Genomic DNA, 6,138 nt, shown 5'->3' on the forward strand with positions numbered 1-6,138 from the left:
CTTCCTGTGTTTTTGAAGCTTTGATTGTGTTTACAGTGCGCAATATAACATGTGTTCATGTTTCACGTGTAAAAAAAAACATTATTTTTCACACTATTTACTTATCTGTATGGCGCTGGTTTCACTGTCCTCAAAACGGGCTGATGTCTTCCTTGTTCTATGAAGTCCCTCCTTCAGAAATACGTAACTATTTCTGATTGTGTAGTTTGTTTAGTGTGTTGTGATTCGATAGCAGCTTAGCTTGCCGTTAGCTTAGCTGGTGACTGACGTATTCCTGTGGGCGGAGTTTAGTCAAAAAATGATCCTACTGATGTCATTAAAGCAGGAAGTAGAGGGCTGTAGTCCAAACCAGCCATTCACTGTAGGCTTTGAAAGGTGGAATCTGTTAAAGAAAATATATCGCCTGGCAGTGAACTTTGAGCTTTAGCATTTTACAGGTATTATTTATGATATTATTGCAACATTACACACTAACTAAAGTTTGAAAAATGGAATCAGAAAATATGTGACCTTTAATGCAAAGATGACATTGTTTGAGATGTCTTTGTTATGACAACTTGACATTAACCAATACATCATAACTTCTCATAAATCTGTCATAAACATGACATAGCAGATAAATTATCAAATTATGAAACTAACTAGCTTTATGGGTTAACATTACAATAAACTGTCATGTGGTTGGTTTTGGCATTGGCTGTTATGAGGCCATTATAATTGTGTCTGACCACTTACCAGTAATACAAATTGAACTTGTCATTAAAATATCATTAAAGGCAGACTGCATGATTTCTGAAAAACGCTTTGGAAAAAGGAGTCAGACCGACTATCAAAACACACTTGTAGCCAATCAGCAGTAAGGTGTGTGTCTACTAACTGACATCATTGCCTGGGTTGCGTATGTGTGGGGCGGGTCTATCAACAGAAGGTCCAGATTCTATTGGGGTAGGGTGTGTTTATTTAGGTGATTGCAAATGTCAACATTGACTTTCAGAGATCATGGACCTTGCCTTTAAGTGTTAATACTCTGTCAAAAAGTTTTATAAGAGTGTCATGAATATTTTTCTTGACCTCATCTACAGTGATACAAATTAAATTGGTCATTAAAATGTCATTAAGTGTTAATACTCTGTCAAATAGTTTTTTAACAGTGTCATGAATATTTTTCTTGACCTCATCTACAGTGATACAAATTAAATTGGTCATTAAAATGTCATTAAGTGTAAATACTCTGTCAAATATTTTTATAACAGCTTCATGAATAATTTTCATTTAATAATGTTTTTGATTTCCTCCAGGTGTTAGAGAAATAAAATCAACCTTCCAAAAATAATAATAATAATTACAATTATATTTTATTGCATTTGGAGACTGATTCACCTAAAATTAAATAAAAACAGTTTAATAATTGGTTAAGCCATGCCGCATTTGGTCAGTACGTCAGACATTTCAGAACCCTCTGTGTGAGAAGTTATGATGCTTAAAAAATGTATGACAATGAAGTTATGTTGTAATGTCAAGTTGTCATAACAAAGACATTTCAAACAATGTCATCTTTGCATAAAAAATGACATAATTGAGCGAATGACACTTAATGACAGTTGTCATAATTGTCATGTCATGATTATGAATGTGTCATGTCAGTCTTATGAACACCCCCTCAAGTAAAGTGTTACCGTATAAGTTAACATAATATATGTGAGTGTATTGTCCTTTAAGTAGAATATTTTGAATAACTTGACCGTTCCTCAATATATACTTTGTATATACTGAATAAACTGACAGTAACTATTTTTTTTATTGCAGCCAATAATCATAAATACTAGGAAATCTTTACCTGCTGTAAAATATTATGACTGCCAGTTTAGATAAGAGCTTTTCTGTCATGTCAAATCCAGTGACATCACAGAGATCTCCAAATAGTCCTCCAGGTTGTGGTTCTCTTATTGGTTGATGTTAATATTGTCTAAAGGTGCTTGACAACAATGCCGGCACTTCAGTGATGATGTCAGGATGAGTAATACAGTACCACTGAGTCTGCTAAATCCTCTCTTTGAAAAACCTTACTTCTGTATATCATACGCATTTTAAAGACGAACCTCATTATTACGCAAGTGAGCATGAAGCTCATTTTAAAAGAAAAAGGTGGTGGGGTCACTCTTTCCTGTATTGTGTAATATATTGCTTGAGGCATTTGCGGGAATTACTTGTTGACTGCTGAGTTTCATTTCCTTTGATATATTGACATCTTTGTTTTTATGAACCAGTGAACTTTTGGGTCACAGTTCGTAAAGCGGTAAATCGCAACGCATCGGTAGCTGCTTCATATGTATCTTTAATGTATTGTACCATAGGCTATGCATCAAGATGCATATCGCATCGGACTTAGTTATGTGGAGATGCACATCACTAGTGTAAAGGACGTCAACGTGTCTTGCCTTACAGTATAAGACCTTCAGACCATTTCAAACGGGTAAACTGGTAATCAGTACCCAGAAATATTATTTTTTAAACTCTGACCCAAAGGTCCTCTTCTGTCTGGATGTTTACTTAAAATTGTTTAAACCTAAAAAAAGTTAATTCAGCCAAGCGGTTGGTTTGATCCATGTTTGACCTAGCCATGGGATGAAAAACTCACATTTTAAATATTGTGTGACAGTAATTTTTTATCAATGATACAAAACATTGGAACATGAAAATATTTTTAACTGTGACCAGTTAAAGCATTCCATTAATAGTGCAAAGGTTATAAGTTCAAACCAAACACATACTGATAATAAATGTATACCTTATAATGCACTGTAAGTTGCACTGGTAGCCAGACATTCAGTATGAAGGTCAGGCAACATGAGACTAGGGTGCTATAGGTAACTACACTCTAAAAAATGCTGGGTTATTTTCAACCCTGCGCTGGGTCAGAAAGGGAAAACCCAGCCGTTAGGTTAAAGTCACACAGAAAATGTTTATATTTGACTCAACAACGGATTAAAAAAACCCAGCATTTTGGGTTGAAATTACCCATACACTCTAAATTCTGCTGGGTTATTAAATAAGCCAGTGCTGGGTTGTTTCAATGCATTGCTGGGTTGTTTTAACTCATGGATGAGTTACCAACAACCCAGCATATAACCCAACATGTGTTTTGTCCAATATTTACCCAGCATTTGGGTTAAAAATAACAACGTGATCTCATGAGAATACATGTGTATTTTTATGTTTCAGTGTGGTTGTACAATACGTACATTTACTTACATTTAAAACACACTGAAACGTACAATATCGACGTTTGGACAGGACTAATACGCAAATTATTTACGTATTTTTAGCTTTACAAACGTACAAATTTGTACGTAAGTTATCCCTATTCATAAATATTAAAATCGCGGGCATTGGCGTTTCTTACTCATAACAATGACATGTTTTCAGTCATATTTTCTGACTTATATATTCAAGACAGTTTACCCATTTACCTAATAATATTATTATGATATTCAGAGAATTTCACAATATTTAACATTTTAAAACTTTAAAATGAACAGCATTTCTGTATTTATATTTAGTTTGTTTGCCATGACACACAAAAACGCGTTTTCTCCTGCTGTCTTTTATGCAATACATTATTAATACTACTAAGCAATAATTACAACAAAATACAACATAAATTCACAAAAGTTACTTTTATTCATTTGCTGTAATCCACATCTTCAAAATTCATACGATTGCGAGGAACAGATACAAAATCAGCCCTTTACCCAGCGATATTGATCAGAGTTCTCATAAGCAACCGTAAAGTCAGATCGCACGTTCGTTAATGTGAATTCAAATATCCCGCCTCAAGAAGCTTTACGACACATTGCTTTACGGCAGTGTCAAAAGCTCATTGGCTCTTTGAGTGCCACGTGACATATTTGCGTCATTTCCATTTCCGTTGGTGTACGTTTGAAATTAAAAAAGTTTTGTGACAGAGGGAAGCCGGATCAACGCTGATCAAACTCTTGGATTAATAACTTTAATACTTCTCTTTACTTTATTTCATATACTCCAGAGAGGACCGCGGCTGCAGCACATTGTCATTTTAAGTACTTTTGGTACTGATTTTAATATTCACAATAAATAAGTTGTTGTGATTACACTTGTCTGTCTGTTATGAATTTTTAAACAGTAACATTAAATGATTTTAATAAAGTGTTTTGCGTAGGACTGTATAACATTAAAATATCTTTTGAATGCTATATTGTTACTAATAAACTCAGCAAAAAAAGAAACGCCCCCTGACTTTCAACTGTTTTTACTTTCAGTTAACTTAATGTGTATAAATATTTGTATGAATACTAAAAGAGTCAACACCATAAGACATAAACTAAAAATGTTTCACAGACATGTGACTAACAGAAATTGAATAATGTGTCCCTGAATGAAGGGAGGCTCAAAATCAAAAGTAACAGTCAGTATCTGGTGTGGCTTGAAGTACTGCAGTGCATCTCCTCCTTATGGACTGGACCAGATTTGTCAGTTCCTGCTGTGAGATGTTACCCCACCCTTCCACCAAGACCCTTGCAAGTTCCTGGACATTTCTGGGGGAAATGGCCCTAGCCCTCACCCTGTGATCCAACAGGTCCCAGACCTGCTCAATGGGACTGAGATCCGGGCTCTTCGCTGGCCATGGCAGAACACAAACATTGCTGTCATGCACAGAACGAGCAGTATGGCTGGTGGCATTGTCCTGCTGGAGGATCATGTCCGGATGAGCTTGCATAAAGGGTACCACATGAGGGAGAGGATGTCTTCCTGTACCGCAAGGCATTGAAATTGCCTGCAATGACAACAAGCTCAGTCCAATGGTGAAGTGATACACCGCCCCGGACCTTGACGGACCCTCCACCTCCAAATCGATCCCGCTCCAGGGTACAGGCCTCGGTGTAACGCTTATTCCTTTGACGATAAACACGAATCCGTCCATCATCCCTGGTGAGACAAAACCGTGACTAATCAGTGAAGAGCACTTTTTGCCACTCCTGTCTGGTCCAGCGAAGGTGGGTTTGTGCCCATAGGCGGCGTTGTTGCTGGTGATGTCTGGTAAGGATCTGCCTTACAACAGGCCTACAAGCCCTCAGTCCAGCCTCTCTCAGCATATTGCTGACAGTCTGAGCACTGATGGAGGGATTGTGTGTTCCTGGTGTGACTCGGACAATTGTTGGGCCATCCTGTACCTGTCACGCAGGTGTAATATTCGGATGTACCAATCCTGTGCAGGTGTTGTTACACGTGGTCTTCCACTGCGAGGATGATCAGCTGTCCTTCCTGTCTCCTTGTAGCGCTGTCTTAGGCATCTCACAGTGTGGACATGGCAATTTATTGCCTTAGCCACATCAGCAGTATCATGCCTCCCTCCAGCATGCCTAATGCACGTTCACACAGATGAGCAGGGACCCTGGGCATCTTTCTTTGGTTGTTTTTCACAGTTGGTAGACACGTCTCTTTAGTGTCCTGCGTTTTTAGAACTGTGACCTTAAATGCCTACTCTCTGTAAGCTGTTAAGGTCTTAACGACCATTTCACAAGTGCATGTTAATTAAATGATTATGGTTAATTGCACATGCATGGAAAACAATGTTTAAACCTTTTACAATGAAGATCTGTAAAGTTATTTGGATTTTTACAACATTATCGTTGAAATACACAGTCCTGAAAAAGGGACGTTTCTTTTTTTGCTGAGTTTATGTTTCTAAACATATCTGTCCGTTACGTTGCATAATATAAAAAGAATACATTACGTATTTAAACATTTTGTATAAAAAGAGTTTGGGTTTAGGGTAAGGTTTGGGTTTAGGGTATGGTTTGGGGTAGGGTTAAGGCGGTAACATATCGCTAAAATGGTTAAAAGCAATTTATACAGTAATCTTTATGGAATGAAAGATACGTAAATGTTTTACGTTTTTTTTAGCTGTCAAAACGTAATAATGCTACGTTTAAATGTTGTAAATACGTCTACATTGTACGTTTTAGCATCTATTTAAACGTACAAAAAATATGTTTTTTGTTTTTTAAAGTTACGTGTAAATACTACGGGCCCTATTTTAACGATTTAAGCGCATTGTCTAAAGCGCACAGCGCAACGTCTAAATGGGCGTGTCCGAAT

At 37.0% G+C, this 6,138-nt stretch overlaps 1 pseudogene; it reads right to left on the bottom strand.

The window, feature by feature from the left end:
* Positions 1-4,505: 4,505 nt before the first annotated feature.
* Positions 4,506-5,705, bottom strand: LOC141282532 (uncharacterized; annotated as a pseudogene).
* Between the last annotated feature and the right edge of the window lie 433 nt (positions 5,706-6,138).

Source organism: Paramisgurnus dabryanus, chromosome 9 (genome assembly GCF_030506205.2).
Source record: "Paramisgurnus dabryanus chromosome 9, PD_genome_1.1, whole genome shotgun sequence".
NCBI classification, from domain to species: Eukaryota; Metazoa; Chordata; class Actinopteri; order Cypriniformes; family Cobitidae; genus Paramisgurnus; species Paramisgurnus dabryanus.